A 21,267-nucleotide genomic window follows, 5' to 3' on the forward strand; every position below is an offset into this window, starting at 1 on the left:
TTAATCACTACACCAGTCTTTCTGCTCAGCTTTTCCTGATACTTTCCCTATAATAAATATGAGCTGGATTCCTGTAGGCCAAGCACGGTGTGATGAAGTTATTGTTCACAAGTACAAAACAAATTCACATAAGAGTGCCATGAATGTTGTGGGTTAGATTGTGGCTATTTATGGCTTGGTTCTCATGCCCCTGTAAAGGTCTTCACCGATGAACTAAACCAGATAGTGTGATTCAGTGATTTCCTGTGCTATTTTTACCCAGTTAGGCCAACTTCTTTTGTGAGCAGAATGAACATCTTCTTTGAACCGATAGCTCTAACAGGAGAAGAAAAATACCCCAAAAAAACCCCACCTACCTTTTTGAGAAAGGAGAGAGATCACAGTCATATGTTTTTTCAGCTCTGCTGCCCTACCCCCTTTCTCATTGTGATACGGAAGTCCTGCTCACTGGTGGGGGGGGGGGTGGCAATGCAAACACCTGAAGAGCAGCACCAAAATTTGATCCCACAAGCACGGCTGTTGGCCCTACTGAGCAATTCCTGCCTGGTTTGAAGATGAAATAAATAATGGGTGGCCAGACGGGTTCACTCTCCATCCAACCCTAGATATTGCAACTATATCATGGCAGGTGTCTTCTCCTTGAGGAAACTTGATATGTTTATGTTAAGATGAGGGATCTTTACTTATGAACATAAGAACATAAGAAAAGCCATGCTGGATCAGATCAAGTTCCATCAAGTCCAGCAGTCTGTTCACACAGTGGCCAACCAAGTACCTCCAGGAACCCACAAACAAGATAACTGCAGCAGCATCCTGCCCGTGTTCCACAGCACCTAATATAATAGGCACCTAATACTCCTTTGACAAAAGGCCTAGAGTAACACAGGCTTTGGGTTCTAAGTCTAGGAATGCTGCCCACTCACAACCCACTTTTGCTGATTCCCCCATCAAGTCTGACTCGGATGTTGCTGGGAAAAATGTTGAGCAATTGCCTGCCACAACAATGAGGGCCAGGTTTCCCCTGAGCTGGCTCACATGCTTCCTCACGGCAGGCTCTCTTATGTTTAGGGAGGTCGACCATGTAATTTCTCTCAAGTTTCTAACCACAAGAGTGTATATTTAGAAGCCTGCAAGGCAGCTTCCTTTCCCCCGAGCCACATCACATAACCATGAAAGGTGACAAGAACAAAGGTTTGTTTCCTCTCCCCACACCCAGTCCTCCAAAAACGTGAATTGGGAGAGGTTAGCACCAGCCAGGTCATACACAGGAGGGGATCGGGACCAAGGGGTCAACCCCTGAGGCATGCCAGTTGGTCTCCCAACTAGTAATCCCAAAGCAAGGGGTTGTATGGGGTTGCAATGACTGTAGCAGTAGAGAGTCCTGGTAGCCACAGCAGCTCCACATGTGGGGGATTCCTCTGGCAGTGCCCTCAGTAGGTCCACCCCATCTCTTTGCCACGGGGAACTCACTGGTCCTCTCCCACTGGGCCTGATCTTCCCAGCTACCCAGAATGAGAAAGTAAAGTCCAATGCCAGCCTCTGACACCAACCCAATGCTGGCAGACCATGCTGAGGAGTGGTTGAAACCTGGCCCACCACCCTTCCTTCCCTTCTTTACCGGGCCTTCCCATTATTTTCTGAACAGGTGCAGAAAAGAAGAAGAGTTGGTTTTTATATGCTGACTTTCTCTACCCTTTAAGGAAGAATCAAACCGGCTTCCAATCTCCTTCCCTTCCCCTCCTCACAACAGACACCCCGTGAGGTAGTTGGGGCGGAGAGGACTCTAACAGAGCTGTGACTAGCCCAAGGTCACCCAGCTGGCTGCGTGTGGAGGAGTGGGGAAAGCAACCTGGTCCACCTGATTAGCGTCCGCCGCTCAGGTGTAGGAGTGGGGAATCGAACCTGGTTCTCCAGATTAGAGTCCGCTGCTCTCAACCGCCGCTCTTAATCACTACACCAGAAAACCAGTCATTCTGCTCAACTTTTCCTGATATTTTCCCTATAATAAATACGAGCAGCATTACTGTGGGCCAAGCACGGTGCGATGAAGTTATTCTTCACAAGTACAAAACAAATTCACATATAAAGCAGGTGTGGTGGGGGGAACGCTATTTTAAACCTCTCCCTGCACCTTATTTATTGACTTCATTTATACCTCACTGTGCTCCCTATGGGGACCAAAGAGGTTTACAACATACTCCCCTTCTCTATTTTATCCTCACAATAACTCTGAGAGGTAGGTTAGGCAAAGAGTATGTGACTGCCCCAAGGACAGCCAACAAGCATCCATGGCAGAGTGGAGATTCAAACCTGCGTAGCTCGTAGTCCAACACCCTATCCAGTACATTTGTTTGTTCCAGGCTGCTCCTGACTCCAGTACTGGTGGAAACAACAGTATGAGGGGAGGTACATTGCAGAGGGTTACGTGCTCCTTCCCCATGGACTCCTGCTCTACAATTCTGGATGGTTTACAAATCAGAAGAAGAAGAGTTGGCTTTTATACTCTGCTTTTCTCTACCAAAAGGAGTCTCCAAGCGGCTTACAATCACCTTCCCTCCTCCTCCCCCCCCACAACAGGCACCTTGTGAGGTAGGTGAGGCTGAGAGAGTTCTGAGAGAACTGCGACTGGCCCAAAGTCACCCAGCAGGCTTCATGTAGAGGAGTGGGGAATCTGAGTTGGTTCTCCAGATTAGAGTCCACCACTCTTAACTACTACATCATGCTGGCTTTCCACAGAATTATGTCCATCGTTGTTACAAATTCCTGAGAAGAAGGAATTTCCTTTTCCCCCCTTTTTTTTCCTTTTGAGTATGAATGATGCAGAGTCTGTCCAAGCATTGTAATTCCTACCCAGATTTGAGGATTTTAATCCACTTTTTCTGCCCTCACACTGGCATCTTGCTGGGACGGAAAATAAGTGGTTAAGAGTGTCTCACAACTTTCTGAGAGACTTGGGTTTGAATCCCCACTCATGCCATGGAGCCTCACTGGGTGATGTTGGGCCAGTCACATTCTCTCGGCCTCACCTACCTCGCAGGGTTGTTGTGGGGATACCGTGGAGGAGAGGAGAACAATGTAAGCTGCTTTGGGTCCCTGTTGGAGAGAAAGGTAGCGTACAAATGAATTAAATAAATAACCCCCCCCACACACACACACACAAATAAATAAGCACAGCCATAGCTGCAACCAGGACCACCTAATCCATTGGTGGCAGTAAAAAAAAAAAAAAAAAAGTAAAGAGTGTTGTTTGGTGGATTTTGTCCTGCAATCTCAAACATACACACACCCTTTTCAAGCCCAAAGTGTTCGACAAAGAATTTTCTGCCCCATGTTGAGAATGGACGAATATTTGCCCTTTTTGTTTTCGTGCATATCATTCTGCCCATTTTCCTTTCCGGTGCTCCTGATTCATGTGTTCCTTTTACATAATATTTTGTGCCATTTACATGCTATCGACATGAACATGATGTTAACAGTTGCATAGATTTAAGGGGGGGGGGAATGCAGAGTGAAGAAATGGAAGATTATGCAAAAACAAAACCCCAAAGGTTCACTTAAGCACGTGGGAGAAATAAAAAAACAAAAGAGACTTTTGAGGTGTATTGGTGGGGAGGTGGTAACATTCTTGCTCAGCTTCAGTTCTGAATGGCTCTCTGAATAATCCCATGTTGTCCTTTCTTTCAGTCATCTTCCACCTGGGGACAATGCTTGGGGTCTAGGGATGCCAACCTCCAGGTGGAACACAGGCAAGATGATGCTGCTGCATTCGTCTTTTTGGGGGGCTTCCTAGAGGCACCTGGTTGGCCACTGTGTGAACAGACTGCTGGACTTGATGGGCCTGGGTCTGATCCAGCAGGGCTTTTCTCATGTTCTTACGACCTAGGGATTCCCCAGAATTACAGCTCATCTACAGACTATGGAGATCAAATCCCCTGGAGAAAAGGGATTCATTGGAGGGTGGACTCTATGGCATTGTACCCCATTTAGATCTCCCTACTCTCCAGGCTCCGTCCCCAATCTCCAGGAGTTTCCCAGCCTGGATCTGACAACCCTACTTCCCCATCCCCTGCCAATAGCCAGGGGGGACCTGGAAACCCTATCATTGTCTAAAAGCTCAAATGGATTGTTGCCAGATAAATGAGATACAAAGAGCCAGTGTGGTGTAGTAGTTAAGGGCAGCGGACTCTAATCTGGTGAACCTGGTTTGTTCCCCACTCCTCCACATGAAGCTTGCCGGGTGACCTTGGGCTAGTCTCAGTTCTCTGAGAACTCTCTCAGCCCCACCTACCTCACAAGGTGTCTGTTGTGGGGAGGGGAAGGGAAGGTGATTGTAAGCTGTTTTGAGACTCCTTAAAGGTAGAGAAAACGCAGGGTATGAAAACCAACCCTCCTTCTTCTTTCCTGACACTCCAGCTGAAACAGTAGGTTATGGAGAGTGCCTTTCTCCTGCAGTCTCTTGCCAGCCTCTCAACCTTGACCTCACAAATGCCACCTCAAACAGGATGTGAGCTGTTCAGATGGCATGTTCAGTCCTTGGGAAGAGGAGGAAGATCTTTTGTTAGAGAAAAGAGAGCCAAGCGTACTAGTGGTGACACGTAGGTGGCTGCAAAATGGAATGCATTTCCATATATTTTAAAACACCAGGGCTAGTGATCTTCACATTTTTAATGTAAAAATGTTTAATTTATCCTGGCACATATGAACACAAATTGTGTGACTTAAAAAAAAAAAAATCTCACCTATTGCTTTCCCTGCAACGGGATCATTCTCACCCATGCCACTGGTTTTTTCCCCTTAAATCTCAGTGCAACACTCCCTATACCTACCAGATTAAAAAAAACAAAAACTCTATCATCTTCAACTCAAATTTCTCTCATATGACCATCAGTAGCTACAATGTTTTCCCTGTTTTTCAGCGTGCCTGTCTTGAAAGCACATCCCACTCCAAGTTCTCACCCCTTTCTGTACAGCAAGTGAAAGAAATTCTTAAATGCAGGTGCTTACCTTGCAAGAGCCAAAATGTAGTTTGTTCTCATGACCCAGGGGCTGTTTTCAGAGGGTCTGAGGACGAATCTTAGAAATTCTCGAGATTGCCCGCTCCTTCGCTTGGCACGTAGCTCAGAAATTAAAGACCTTCTCATTCCTGAGAAAGTGCAGTGGCAACAAATGTTCAGCCTCCAAAATGTTCGACGTGAAAAACTGCAGTATCGTCTCCATAACTTTCTCTCTGGCAATAACAGAGATTCTTTCTACATTGGCAGGTGCCACATACATTTCTGTAGTTCTGAAACTTCAAAATACTTATTTAAATGCAAGCTGGTTACTGCTCTGGAATGTAATTCCCTTTTGTTTATTTTGTTGTAGTATAGGGTTGCCAATCTCCAGGTAATAGCTGAGATCTCCTGCTATTACAACTAACCGCCAGCCGATAGAGATCAGTTCGCCTGGAGAAAATGGCCGCCTTGGCAATTGGACTCTATGGCATTGAAGTCCCTCCCCTCCCCAAACCCCGCCCTCCTCAGGCTCTGCCCCAAAAACCTCCCCCTGGTGGCGAAGAGGGACCTAGCAACCCTATTGTAGTATATTTTATTTTAAGTAGTTTATGCTTCTTGTGATCATCTGATTTTGTTAGTTTTAAACTGTTTATCTGGGGGGGTCCTTGCTTTTATTTTAGATTTTCTGTTTTATTCATAGAATTATGTCCTGTTTAAAAGCCTCTAGAGCAGTGGTTCCCAACCTTTTTTTGACCAGGGACCACTAGGACTTTTTTGTTCGGTGCAGGGACCCCAAGGTTCAAAATAAAAATTCCGAGAATTTGAAAATAAACTTTAATCATAACTGTTAGTTAAACATTAAACTTAGAATAATATTTGAATATATATATTTTATAATAAAACTTTTAATTGAAAATATTAATTTATTATGGGTTTATAACTTTGTTTCGCGAACCTTAATTTAGTTGGGAACCAGTGCTCTAGAGCTATATAGACATACCTACTAATCAATGGGAAATAAATGAAAACTTGTAACCTGCTTATTACCCCAAAATCACAATTCTAAGCAAGCTAGAAATAGAAGGTCTTTGATTTCTGGGCTACGTGCAAAGTGAAGGAGCTCGCAATCTCGAGAATTTCTAAGATTCATTCTCAAACCCCATACTACAACAAACCAAGCAGCGTTTGTAATTTTTCCTGTTCTGAACATCCTGGCAAATAGCAGTTTCTCAGGAAGAAAATAGGTCTGCTATTTTTTCAGGGGCCGAGGGAAAGGGACCAACAACTCCTGAGGTCCATTAGCAAGCCAAACAAACCTTGTTCATATATTCTGTCATTGGACATGCAGCAGATGACTTCGACAACCTGGTTGCTACAGAATCGTGCGAGTGCATACCCAACAAAGTAATGGCGAGGCTTTTCAACCTCTTTTTTTAATTCTTAAAAGTAATTTCCCCCCTCAGAGATTACTGCAAATTACTTCAGTGAGTCGCTACAAGAGTCTTATCAGACTTGTGGTTCTTAGGTTTCCATATTAACTGCCTTGTGCTTCTCTGAGAAAGAACTACTGAGGAAGATTCCCAGCTAAGCTGTGGTGAGCACTCTTCCTTTCAGTAACCCTTTCTCATCTTTTTCTGCCCTCAAGGACAACTTTTATTTATTTGGAACAATTATATTATCTCTCTGGTGAGGAGTTTGCTCTTAGCGGACAAATTCCTTTTAAAACATACTCGTGGTGGGGGTCCCACCCCCTCAATCATGCTCTGAATTAATGTTGAACTGATATTTGACACAGAAAATGCAATATTTCTATTTGAGGATGTAAGAAGCTCTCCTCCTCCTGTATGGATTTAATAGGCACAGTACCTTCTTTCTCAGCCTATGTATAGGTTTTGGATATATGCTGAGCTTGCAGCTCGTACCGGAGTTTATCTGCCAACGGTATCTATTTTGCTAGTACATTCTTTCTTACAACCTGAGACGTAGTGCACTCAGGGCCAGAAATGCGTCCCGTAGAAGAGCCATGATTGTATCGCCTGCCATTTTCCTTCCTACCCAAATGCTGTCAGTCTGATTTCAGCCACGGTGCTGGGGGAAGGGGTCTTTGAGGCATTCTCCTGCTGCTGCTTTGTCGATCAAAACTGAATGTGTGAAGCTGTGCTACAGATTCTGAGTGTAAGTTTGTCCAGGTTGGTATTGCCTACGGTGGCTGGCAGCAGCTGTCTGGGGTCTGAGGTGTTGGTCATTCACAACACCTACCACCTCATCCTTTTAACTGGAAATGCATGCTTCTGTGTGCCAAGGAGATAGGGTTGCCAACTGCCAGGTAGAATTAACTGTGATAGAAATTTAGTAATTTATTGGAAAATATGGCATGTATTTCAAAGAGACTGGAGACAATGGAAAAGTTTTTTTAATTATTTATTGTATTGCATAGGAAGAACTGAGGAAGAATTGGGCTTTATGCTCCGAAACGATCGTATTCTCCTTCAATGCTCATCTTGCTGCTGTATGAGAAAAAGCACCTTAAAAGAATATTTCTGGTGAACTTTGCTTCAATACTTACCTGATAGAGGAATTTGTTGAGACTTACCTGTTTGGATATTTCACAATAATGTATAAATATACATCTCTTTATTGTAGTGTATATATGTGTTGAGGGTGGTATCACTGCCACATACTGTAAAAAATATAGCTACAATATATTTGGCATTGTTAACAGCTATATTCCTGTACTGATTTTCTCATCCTCTTGATACGTGTACAGAGGTGTCTGTTTTTTCCTTCTTAACTGCCAGGTAGTAGCAGGAGATCTCCTGCTAATTCAACTGATCTCCAGCCGATAGAGATCAGATCAGCTGGAGAAAAATGGCCGCTTTGGCAATTGAACTCTATGAGATTGAAGTCCCTCCCCTCCCCAAACCCCACCCTCCTCAGGTTCCGCCCCAAAAATCTCCCGCTGGTGGCAAAGAGGGACCTGGCAACCCTACAAGGAGATGCACTACTGCTGAGCCATGGACCCATTCTAATTGATGTGTGTGCTCACAAACAGGCTGTTATTTCATGCATTCAGCAGGAAGAAAGGGAAAGTTCTCCTTATCCACCTTTTCAACCCCAGGCATAATTGCATTGCCTCTTAGTTATATTTCTTTGTGTTGCTTTTGCGAAAATATTGACCAGAATACATAGTTTCAAAAGCAAGCCCGTACCCTGACAAAGGTACCATCGAAAACACTACTTCCGGGCTTTGCTTTGGTCATGCATGCATTTTCCGACCATCAGAGATTGCCTCGCTCTCCCCTTGCGTCTCTGCACATTTTGCCCACGTTTTCTGGATTTGTGTTTAGCCAGCAGCCAGAAAACGCAGGCAAAACGTGCGGAAACGCACCAGGAGAGCGAGGCGACCTCTGACAGCCGAAAAATGTATAATCAAAGCAAAGCCCTGAAGTAGTCAACGGGGTGACCACGAAGAAACAGCCATGCATAAATGGCCTTCATGTGTATCACTTTTCTCCTGGACTAAACTAGACATGATGGAATCCCAAATGCAAGGACTGTTTGTAGAAACACTAGACAACCAGCCCAAAATGTCTATTAAATTTAGTTTGCGACAGGGTTGCCAGCTCTGGGTTGGGAAATACCTGGAGATTTTGGGGGCGGAGCCTGAGGAGGGCGGGGTTTGGGGAGGGGAGGGACTTCAATGCCATAGAGTCTAATTGCCAAAGCAGCCATTTTCTCCAGGTGAACTGATCTCTTTCGGCTGGAGATCAGTTCTAATAGCAGGAGATCTCCAGATAGTACCTGGAGGTTGGCATCCCTTACTTTAAGAACATGGTGCAGTGTTTCTTCAGTGAGTGGAAGAAGGCTTTGTTCTTATATGCTATTTACATGAAAGGAAGTGTGTCAGGCTGGGACAGTCCCTACCTTGAAGTGTCTCGCCACAGACAGGAATGCTGAGCAAAAGCTAGAGACAAGAGCAGTCATCCTGTCTTCCTTTCAATATAGCTTAATTTCAATAGCTGATTTCTTTTCAACCGACTCTCCTCCTGAACACCCTTTTGCCTGAGAAACAATAAATTCACTGTTAGTTTTGTAAGCCCCACTGCTATTTTTTTAAATTATTACCTCTTCTTTCCATAGGTATGCAGCATGACTAGTATCCATCCCAACTAACAGCAATAAATACCCCTCTCCTCCATGAATATGTCCACTCCCCTCTTAAAGCCCTCCAAGCTGGCAGCCATCACCACATCCTGGGGCAGGGTGTTAGTTAGTTATCTAAATTCTGGTTAGTTATTATCTTGGAACTTTAGCATCCAACTTGCTTGTGATTGGTTATAATTTGTTGTTGACGATCCGTTAATTACTTTTAATTTTAGAGATTGTATGGGTGTTGCGACTCGGCGAGTTGGTTTTATATTTTCGACCGTTTTATTTAAAATTATGCATTTTATACAATTTTGTTTTATCTAAACGTCTATGAGCTTTTCCGTGGAGTCAGTTCATATATTCACCTTCCATGCCTGGAAAGGAGCCAAGCGATATACCAATGTAAATAGAGTAACACATCTTTAATAAGTCTTTAGATCTGTATATCTCCACCATGTGCCACTTTAAGTTCAGTCCAAGAGTCTTAAAAATAAACTAAGAAGTACAAAATGGCCATCTCTAAAATGTTAAAACCACCACACAAACAAGCAAGCACACCAGTAATTTTGTTGTTTTTTTTTAATCCCTGAAATGTGCCAGCAGACAGCAGGAAAGCCGACCTTTCGGCGTCTCCCCCTTCCAGAATTCTAGAATCACTAACAGTTCAATGCGGGGAAGGAAACTAATAATAACAGCAATTAGCTCCTCTATGGGGCTCCGGATGTTCAAAGCGCTCCATGGACATTAACTAATGAATTAAACGATGGGTTCAATTGCACAACGATTTCTAATAGTTGGTTACCAATAACGCACAAAGCAAGCGCAACGATCAGAGGGTCGCTGTGATGTGGAGCCAAAGAGCAGGTGGATTGCTATGTAAATCACGGACGGAGAGCAGCTGTGTTTTTAACCTCTTCCCTGTGCTTCCCCCCTGCCTCCTTTAAAAAAAAAAAGATAGAACGCTGTTGTCGTGTATCTTAAGAAGAAAGGTTTCAGTCCAGTCTTGTGCCAGGGCCCCCAGCTACAGCAACCAAACACAGTGTTTACAGGATTGGGGAAGCAACTGCCCCCTTTATCTGTGATTCCCCTTTGCTTATCCATGTGGTGCTCCATTTGCAAGCCACCAACACAGCCCAGCTTAGGGTTGCCAGCCTCCAGGTACTAGCTGGAGATCTCCTGCTATTACAACTGGGATGTGAGGGCGATCTGGCTGCAGCATCTGTCACCCCATCGATCGCCAGGGTTGATTCGGCTGATCTGGCTGGCTAGGTGGGTGTCCCCTCCCTCCCTCACCGCTCCATGTGCGTCCCTCCCGAAGCTGCCTGCTCGGTGGAAGAGAACGACCATCCCAGATAGAAGGAGTGTACCGTTCTTCAGTCAAGGGTATACAATAGCTGCGCTCCCCTGCTAGAACCTATTACAACTGATCTCCAACCAACACAAAATCAGTTCACCTGGAGAAAATGCCCACTTTGACAATTGGATTCTATGGCATTGAAGTCCCTCCCCTCCCCAGACCCTGCCCTCCTCAGGCTCTGCCCCAAAAACCTTCCGCTGGTGGCAAAGAGGGACCTGGCAACCCTAGCCCAGCTGTATGCTAAGACCTGCAAGCGTATGACACACATATAGGATTGCCAGGCTCCAGGGGGTGGCTAGAGATCTCCTGGGATTACAATTGAGCTCTAGGTGACAGATCAGTTCACCGGGAGAAAACGGCCACTTTTGGGCGGTGGACACTATGGCATTGAATTCCCTCCCCTCCCCGACTCCTGCCCTCCTCAGGCACCACCTCCTAAATCTCCAGGTGTTTCCCAACTTGAAGCTGGCAACCATAGGTCCAAGCCAGGTCCTCCTTCTCCACCGGTGGGAGGTTTTTGGGGGTTGGGGTCAGCAGCTGCGCACAACATGCTTATGTCACTGCCGGGTTTACTCCTGGAAGCGCCCCATCGCAACAGGATGCTTTACCACTCAAACCCCCGTTTGGTGGGGGTTGAGTTGTAAAGCATCCTGACACAATGCGGTGCTTCCGGGAGCAAATCCAGCAGTGACATAAGCATGTTGCACACAGCTGCGCATGCGCGCGGTCACCTGCCCACTGGTTCCAGCAACCTGGCAACCCTACTACACACATATCTTTCCCTCTTCTGGAATATCAGATAAACATTTTTTTTAAAAACAACCGTGATTTTGTAGCTCCTAGTTGGCTGCTTTTGGTTTGTTATGTCATTAGTTTATACTATTTATACACGTTTATATATACCTGGGAAAAGCTGAGGCTGTGCAGGGGCAAAAATTATATTACATGAGCCAGTTTTCAGGGTCTTTCGCCAATCATGCTTTATGGATTTCGCTTTATAGCACCAAATTATCAGCTCTTGTACGCACTGTCCTCAGCTGCGTACTCTCCAGAAAATCCCAAAAATGGACATTATCATGGGTGTGTTTATTCGTTTAGAGAAGGTATACATCGCTTCTCCAAAGAACCTGCTTGAGGCGGCATATTAAGTAACACATGATAAAATCATAAAAACATACAAATCACTAAAATTAACAAACTATTAAAAATGCAAGCAACGTATAAAACATTTAGCAGCCTGAAATGTCCTCAGGCTAGAAGCAGACTTTAAAAATAATAATTAAGAGATCAACGATTTTAAACGTTCCAGTTCCTGAGTTAAAAGTCTGGGTAAAAAGAAAGGTTTGGTCCAGGCACCTAAAACAGTAGGCAAAAGGGTGAGCCTCAGGGAAAGGCATGCAACATGTAATGGGCCACCACTGGAGAATCCCTGTTTCTGTTGGGTGAATGATTAACTGATATTTAAATGTCTAATAGATATTTGGGATTGGCCACAAGGTTAGAGAAGTTTCTGTTAATTATAAAATAATCAGGGATGTTCTGTTCATTCCTTCGAGAACCACTTGAAAATATGGGAACCTCACTTAGCAAACAAGGCTGGCTGGAGCCCAGTTCAGGGTGATGTAGCAAACTGCCATAAGATGTGGAGGCTGTGAAGATTTGTTCTGAAAGCACTGTGATAGAGTTGCCAACGTCCAGGTGGTGGCTGGAGATCTCCTGCTATTACAACTGATCTCCAGCCCATAGAGATCAGTTCACCTGGAGAAAATGGCCGTTTTGGAAATTGGACTCTTTGGCATTGAAGTCCCCTCCCCAAACCCCTCCCTCCTCAGGCTCTGCCCCAAAAATCTCCCACCAGTGGTGAAGAGGGACCTGGCAACCCTACGCTGTGGACCTCTCTCTGGATCCAAACCTTATATGTTGTTGTCGAAGGCTTTCACGGTCAGAGTTCAATGGTTCTTGTAGGTTATCCGGGCTGTGTGACCGTGGTCTTGGTATTTTCTTTCCTGACGTTTCCTGCCACAGCTGCTGGCGAAATGTCAGGAAAGAAAATACCAAGACCACGGTCACAGAGCCCGGATAACCTACAAGAACCACTTATATGTTGTGTCCACAGAAGAAAGGCCAGGCTTATTAGACTTTTTAAGACATTACATCCATGGGGTTGCCAGCTCCGGGTTGGGAAATACCTGGAGATTTGGGAGGTGGAGTCTGAGGAGGGTGGGGTTTGGAGAGGGGAGGGACTTCAATGCCATAGAGTCCCATTACCCAAGCAGCCATTTTCTCCAGGGGAACTAATTTCTATCGCCTGGAGATCAGTTATAATAGCAGGAGATTGCCAGCCACCATTTGGAGGTTGGCAACCCTGTGTAACATCCAGGAGCCCAGGAACCGCACATAACAGGAATGTGTGCTACCCACAGTGCTCCAGATACTCCCTGTCACCATGTTGTCTGAACAGGGGTAACACATGTATGTTACATGCATGTACAGGTTCACCACATGCCAAATCAGAACACTCGGAAATCCAGTGGTCAGTTCACGTGTATCAAAGCTGGTCAGTTCACGTTCACACATGCAAAATGTGTCTGTTCTAGACCACAGATGGACCAAGCAAATCGGGAAGATCTATGCATGGTCGCTGGCTTCCTTGTATGCATGGGGTAATGTCTGAAAAGGGCTATTGGGAGACAACTTGTGTGGAATTTGCTGACTAAATTTACACTAACAAAATTAGCATGCCTATGACACAGCATTAGCTTTTGCTTCTCTTTTACTCTCGTTTCTCTCTCTCTCTCTCTCTCTCTCTCTCTCTCTCTCTCTCTCTCTCTCTCTCCTTTTTTTGATTTAGTAATAGAAACTGGCCAGCTGCTTTTTAACATAAAAACATAGTTGTATCTTCATAGGAAAGGGCTTTTTGTTTCTTTAAGGCAGGAAAAAGAGATGGTTGATGTTATGCAGTTTAACAACAGCCTTCACATCAGGGGAGCAAAGGAACTCCTAGGAAGAACCTTAATGCCTCCGGTTAATAGCCTCTTATCTGTTTGGTGTCTAAGCCATGGCATGCTTTCTTCCTTGGAGATAGTTTTCACATCACTCCAGCCGAGAACGCTGCCCCTTCGGTCTGGAGGCAGCCTAGATTTACTTAGGTGCTTTTGCGATAGCCGGTTCCCCGAAGAACTGAATACAACTGAAGACATTTTACAGTCAGGGGAATGGAAAGCGCCAAGGCCTGACAGGCTAAACAAAGCAAAAGAATTATCTCCCAGCATAAAGCACCCAATTCTGTGGTAACTATAACAAACTGCAAGTGCTGTGTGTGTCGGAGAAGGGGACGTTTGTTAGTTGGGTTTATGGCAAATACAGAAGGCACCCAACCCTCAGGATTGTATTTTTCCCCCCTTCCTTTTTAACGTACACCGAATATAGCGGTGCAGAACAACTGTGCTGCTGAAAGAGTTTGGAAGACAAATGAGAAAATAGTCCCTGGGCAAAAGGGTTATCTTTCCTGATATAAACCATGGTCATAATAGTGGTGATGGGTTCAGTGCAGAAGGGACTGGGAAAAGGCCTAGTCTCTGTCTTTTTTCAGTGAGGCTTAGGGTTGCCAACCTCCAGGTGGGAGCAAGAGATATCCCAGTATTACATCTGATCTCCAGACTACATAGGGCGAAAATGCATGGTCGCTTTATCCTCCATTAATCCCTGTTTTAGCCAGGATCGAATGCACATTAGGCGAAACGCATGCATTTGGTCCTGGCTGAATCCTGGCTGAAACAGGGATTAAAGGAGGATAAAGCAACTATGCGTTTTTGCCCTATAGAGTGCTTATTTATTATTTATTGATTTAAAAAGAATTATTCCTCTTATCCTGGAGAAAATGGCTGCTTTGGAAGGTGGACTATATGGCATTGTACCCTACCGAGAAGTCCCTCCCCTCCCTAAACGGGCACCCTCCCGGATTCCACCCTCAAATCTCCAGTTGGAGCCTATGTTGACATTTGTGTTTCAGGTTTGTGTGGGGGGAGGAGGTGGGGGAGGGGAAAGAATTATCCTCAAATTGGACACAAAATATAAATGAAGTCTCTGAGTGGTTAAAGGCTTCAAAAGCCAAAGGCAATTGATGTAAAAAAAAAAAAAAACTTTGGAAAATTAAAACTAATCTGACATTTTAGGCGGCAGTATTAAATTTTGTTCAAAGTGCAATGTGATGTAAAGATCCTGTTGCCGAAACGACCATTGGTGAGAATACTATGCTTTGTTCTCTTAATAAAAGATTTATTTGTGTGTAAGGGGGAAAAAAAACTAAACCATTTTGCCTGCAGTGAGAGAGTTGAGGATTTCACGTAGGCCATGATACTACCAGTAAAGTTCTTTCAATCTATTTTTAGGTTATTTTCAAGAAAGAATCAAGGATCTTAATTACTGTATTTACTCACCAGTGGAAACACAAAGTAATTTTGCTTAATTTCTATAATCAAAAAGCAATAGTTGCTTCCGCTTTTAAGGAATTGTTCAACGAACAAAGGATAGAACAGTGGCGTTTCCCCCCCACCCAATTTTTTTGTAACACACAAAGCAATACAGACAATTGAAGGAGTGATAATTATAACTTAATTTTTCGCAGTGATCGTCTGATTCTTACTTCCCTAGTAAAATTGCTATTTGTATATGCATAGAGTTTTCTAGAGATCTAAAACCCAGTGAGAGATAGAAGCTATAGGCTCAGAATGTAGGGAATGGAGCTTGCATATGAACACAGAAACTTACCTACAAAGTTGCTTTTTAGTGAGACTCTTGGTCTATCAAGGTAAATATCATGTACTCTTACTAGCAGTGGCTCTCCAGGGTCTCAAGTGGAGATTTTTCACCTACTATCTGATCATTAACTGGAGATGCTAGGGATTGAACTTGGGACCTTTTGCATGCAAAGCAAAAGTGCTCTACCTATAGTTGCCAGCCTGGCACTGGCAACCCCCAGAAGACTGGAGGGGGGCATGGACCTGGCAAACAGCTGTTGTGTGATGCTGCAGTGTCACTTACGGCTGTGTACCCAAACGTAATGTCATCACATCTCATGATGGTCTAAGATTTCCCTGAAACTCCATGGTAAAAACCATAGATGTCAGGAAAATTCATAGTGCACCATACAATGTGGTGATTCACTTCTGAGCATGCAGCCAGAAGTGACATTGCAGCATTGTGTAATGCTGTTTTCCTCATCATTTCCCCCCACTGCCATATTGAATGTTGGTGGGGGGCAGAGCTCCAGGGCAGAATGTCGCTTGCCATAGTGGGGGGGGGGGGTCTTGTCCATTCTAGTTCTACCGATAATCCACAGTCCCTCACCTTAAAAGATGAGTTTTTTTAACAGTGAACCAGGAAATGGTAACAGTGAACCAGGAAGTGGTAACCCCTCATTGGGTTGCTGTGCAAATAAACTGGAGGAGAGGAGAATGTAGTAAGACACTGTGGATCACTATTGGGGAGAAAGGAAGAACCGAAATAAAGTAAATAAATACATAAAGAAGATACTTTCCTGACTGCTAATTTCTGGGAAATTTCTGGGAAATTTCAGGCACATACCATGTTCACCTTGTAATTTGACCATGGATACTTCTTGGGTACCTTCCCATCTTTAAAATGGGTATAATTACGCATGGAGAAGTTTTTCTCCCTCTCCCATAATACTAGAACATGGGGTCATCTGCTAAAGCTGGAGGGTGAGAGATTCAAAACAGATAAAAGGAGTATTTTTTCACACAACGCTTAGTTAAATTGTGGAACTCCCTGCCCCAGGATGTGGTGATGGCTGCCAGCTTGGAGGGCTTTAAGAGGGGAGTGGACATATTCATGGAGGAGAGGGGTATTTATGGCTGTCAGGATGGATACTAGTCATGCTGCATACCTATTCTCTCTAGTATCAGAGGAGCATGTCTATTATTTTGGGTGTGGTGGAACACAGGCAGGACGGTGCTGCTGCAGTTGTCTTGTTTGGGGGCTTCCTAGAGTTACCTGGTTGGCCACTGTGTGAACAGCCTGCTGGACTTGATGGGCCTTGGTCTGATCCAGCAGGGCCTTTCTTATGTTCTTATGTTCTTATAATCATGATCTTTTTCATGATTATGTAAGAATAACAAGATGAAAGTCAACTTGAGGGTTATGGCAGACTGTGTTGCTAAACTTATATTAATTTGGGCTGAGGATTCTGACGGGTAGATTAGTCAACTAGAGCTGCAGCTGGTTATTCAGGGGAAAGCAAATTTTATTCACGCGAGTCTGAATATTCGTTTAATTTGAAACGAAATGTTTGTGGTGAATTATTGTAACGGAAGTGAAAATTAAATATTCCAGATGGACCTTTTTCTTCTAAGAGTGAACAGCTGGCAAAACTATAATTTATTTTACACTTCCTACAGTGTTGTGAAGAAGGTAGTTGTGTAAACGTTTTGGTGATCCACAAACCCTATTTATATGGAATCCGTCAATTCATCTAAAAGGTGGGTGGCCAATCATTTTAAAATGGCTTGATCCAGTAGTGTCTCTCATCTTGTCACAGCTGTTTCTCAAATATGTATTCCCCATCCACCCCCATATTCAACAAGCCTCTTTAGTGCTTTTCAAAAAGGAATACAAAGGAAAGCCTGAAAGATCCGAAGCTGCAGGTGGGGCGAGTTCGACAGATGTTAGGAAGATAGTTTGCTTCTGCCCCATTTTGCATTGCAAGCACCAATCTGGGCCTCAGCGTGAAGGGTGATTATAGAGAAGTGTTACTCTAATTTACACAAACACCCAGTGTTCCTCAAGACGTACTCCAGTATAGGGAGAATTGGAGAGAGCATATGGGAGACCCTGCTCATACTGCATTCCCTTGGAGATTCTTTTATGGGGAGGCATTTGTAAAAATGCCAAGACAGAACAGATGATCCATCAGAAATATATATCACGTTTAAAACTGAAACCAGTAGCTAGATAGTCAAGGAGACCCAAGAGAGTTGGAAGGTGATTGGGGGGGGGCAGTATACAAGAGCCCCTTCCCAATTAAAAACCCGGTACAAACATCTTTGTATTTATCAACACTCCTTCTCATAGTAATTGTGTCATCTGAGTGCTTTATTGGTAGGGAAAAGAAGAAATGCCACCCAAGGGCAAAGTAGGGGTTTCTTCATACTTGAGGGGGGCACTCCCCAGGTATGCAATGAGAAATTACTTTGTAGATTAAAAAACACACATAAAAGAACACACATATCCAGTCTAATGAGGACTGAGCATGCACTTTTCTTCTCTTTTGCAGTCAAGTCACATCTAACTTATGGTGACCCCTGGTAGGGTTTTTAACACAAGAGACATTCAGAGTTGGTTTGCCATTGCCTGCCTTCGCATCACACCCCTGGTATTCTTTGGAGGTTTCCCATCCAAATACTTGCCAGGGTTGACCCTGCTTAGCTTCTGAGATCTGATGAGATCAGGCTAGCTTGGGCTATCCATCACTAGGAGTCATTGAATTTTGAGTGCAGCCAAGTGTCCATTAAGAGATGAGGGGAAAGCCAAGAGAAGAGGAAAACTTGTCGGGTTCAAACCCCAAGAGTTGTATCACAGAGAGAAATCTAGGTCAGAAGAAATTTCACAGGTAGTTGTTCTTCCAAACAACTTCTGTGGGCCTCTAACTTGTTTGTAACAGATTTACGAGTCACTTTTATAAGTGAAGGTGTTGAGCAGTATATATTAGCAGTATATATTATATATTAGCAGTATATATACTGCTAATCTTGCTGTCAAAAAGTGGGTTAGGGTAGGACCCCCTCCCCCAAAAAACTATTTTTTTTAAAGGAGACAAAATAATGAAAGCGATCATTGATTCACATTCCAGCTCTTTTTGGGATGGGGCAATAATGTACAGAGGGGGTTGTTTTCACCCTGGTGGACTGCCTGAGTGAAGGGATAGTTTGCACCAGAATATAATTCCACACAAGAATAATGGGATAGATTCTGTTGCACACAGATACAATTCTTTGATATGGCCAGAAGTAAACACAAGAGTCTGCTTTTCTTCTTGCCTTTCCTTACCACCATCTAGTAGTTACTGCTTGTCGATTAAATATGAGCTTCTCTTCAAAATGCATAAACCATCCCTTAGTTGTTGGGTTTGGGGCACACCTACCTAAACCTCTCTCAGGTTACTCTTGAACATTCAACATATATTGGAAATGTGTGAATGCACGAGAGGGTGCAGAAAATTATATAAGCAGTGACAGGACATACAGAGAGGTATAGGCAGCCTATTTTTGTGCTTCTGCTTCCCTGGGAGTCCATTTGTTTGCTTTCCTCTCTGCCGCACTGCTGCTTCAGCCTTAGCTAAATACTTGCAGAATGAGGTATTCTTCATGCATTGTGGGAGCCTTTGCATGTGCATTTGCCTTCCTCGCTAATTCTAATTGCCGGGAGGCAGAGACTCTCTTCACTGCCACAGACCTGCAGCAGCCGAACGGATTCCCTGCTCTGTTGCCCCATTAAATGAGGTGTTACTGTATTCGACTGAAGCGAAAAGAGGATCCCACCCCACTTAGCAAAAAGACCATCCAGGGCTGACCTAGCTGGGGACAGATTTCCTGTTAAACCGCAAAGAGGTCTTCCTGAATATGAGATGTTAATTGCACCAGGAATTTAGCCTCCCTACGGATTAAACAGCCGTGGCTCCGAGCGACTGTGGGGAACTGCAATCAGGATTAGGAAGGAAAATGGACCATGCCCTCGCAATGCTATTACCCCAGTTCTTGAATCTAAAACCTTAAAAGCTCACCCTTGGTGGCCAATAAAAAGTTGCCATGCATGCATGCGTGTGTGTATGTGTTCGGTAAAGGCAGAGTTATACTAAGTGAGATTCAAAGCGCTTGGGGGGAGTAATCTTTGTAACCAAAGTAAGGCAGGTTTAGAAGTAAAGTATGACGGGTCTTCTTTTAGGGGGGGAGTACAGAAGGAAACATGGAGAATATTTCGTTCCAATCTCCATAGATATTGGAGTTTGCCATTTTCGTTCGTTGAAAGAGCAAAGTATCAGGCAGCTTATATAAATCTTTGGTGTGGTCATATTTAGGGTGAAAACAAATGTATGTTTCAGTCATAACGGAAATGGTTTTGACAGACCACCGCTGTTCTGAAATCAAATGCCTCCGCATGCTGTTAACTGCACCCAAAGTAGAATGTACCAAAAGCATGGCTGCTGTGCTTTAGAATCACAGCCTCATGGAGGTGTTCTGTTCTGTGTTCAACTTGGGTGGCAATCGGAGAAGGAGAGACGAACCTAACCTGGGCTCACGAGTTATTGTGGCTTCTCTATGTTCACTGACTGAACATGATGCTTTCTTGCTTTCTTGATTATCCCTGGATTTCTATGGATCCGTTTTCTGTGTTTTGCTTGTTGCATCTGGTCATTTGAAGTGGTTTACCACCTCCAAATATGGACGGAAGTAGGAATGGAAGCAGAAGTTATTACATGGTTGCACATGCTTAATAACCAATTTATGCCCAAGATGTAGAATTAGACAGAAGCAGAGTCAAACATTATGGACACCCAGCGCAACATTGGAGCATTTAATATTGTGATAGATAAAGTAATCTAATGGACCTTAAATGTTAATGGGTGTTGAGATTTACACTTTAATTGTGTTTAATTTAAACCATTCTGTTTTTATGGGGCACTTTTATCTTTGCGCCTAGAAATCAACAATGTGCTACGGGATTGCACGAAGCTGCCTCAGGGCAGCTGGCTTCGAGGGAACCTGTAATTACAGGCTAGATCAGTTTATTACTTATAAATCCTTGAAAATATCTTAATTGAAATGATCAGTGGACTTTAACTGACCTTGTCTGAACAGAGACCTTCCCAGCAAATTAAGCAAAGCTAGTGTGTAAAGCAGAGAGGCTTTAGGGCATAGAAATGCCTCATAATAAATATGACCATCCTCCTAGAACATACATATGCAGCCAACAGGATTCTCAGATATGTGAAGCTGCTGCATCTGAGAGCCAGTGTTGTGTAGTGGTTAAAGTATTGGACTAGGCTCTGGGAGACCAAAGTTCAAATCCCCATTCTACCAAGGAAGCTAGGTGAGTGACCTGGGGTCGGTCTCTCTGTCTCTCTCTCTGTCTCTGTCTCTGTCTCAGCCTAACCCAACTCACAGGGTTATTGTTCTGATGATAAAATGGAGACAAGAAGAACAATAATGTATGCCACTTTGGGGCCCCACGGGGGAGTAAAGTAGGATACGAATAGCTAAGCAAATAAAGACACACGATGGTCAGAGTCCGGCCCTTTCTACCACACCTGCTGGGAATATGGGTGGGGACAAGGCAGCGAATAAGAGGAACAGAGCCAAAATAAAATGGTATTAGATTGGGTCACGCAGATCCAGTCCTCTTCTGGGGTCACTTTGCCCTGGTGCAAGGATTCTGGCCCTGGTTCAAGAGGCTGTTCCACCAGCAGGACAACCTGTTGTGTTAGCGGAAGGCTTCTTGCACTGGAGCAAAGCACCACCTCTAGTGGAATGGATCCATGAGAGCTAACCCCTGAAGCTCAATCTCAATGAGCAACCCACTGTGCAAAGGGGTAAAGGGGTAAAAGGTACTGTAGGCCTTTTTAGACATTATGTTAGGGTTGCCAACCTCCAGGTACTAGTTGGAGATCTCCTGCTATTACAACTGATCTCCAGCCAATAGAGATGAGCTCACCTGGAGAAAATGGCTGCTTTGGCAATTGGACTCTATGGC

The 21,267-nt window shown here is 44.2% G+C and overlaps 1 protein-coding gene across 2 annotated transcripts in view; it reads left to right on the forward strand.

Moving 5' to 3' along the window:
- Positions 1–21,267, forward strand: part of MAF (MAF bZIP transcription factor) — a 286,190-nt gene that overhangs the window by 245,480 nt on the left and 19,443 nt on the right. The window lies entirely within an intron of this gene.

Source organism: Euleptes europaea, chromosome 17 (genome assembly GCF_029931775.1).
Source record: "Euleptes europaea isolate rEulEur1 chromosome 17, rEulEur1.hap1, whole genome shotgun sequence".
Lineage (NCBI taxonomy): Eukaryota > Metazoa > Chordata > Lepidosauria > Squamata > Sphaerodactylidae > Euleptes > Euleptes europaea.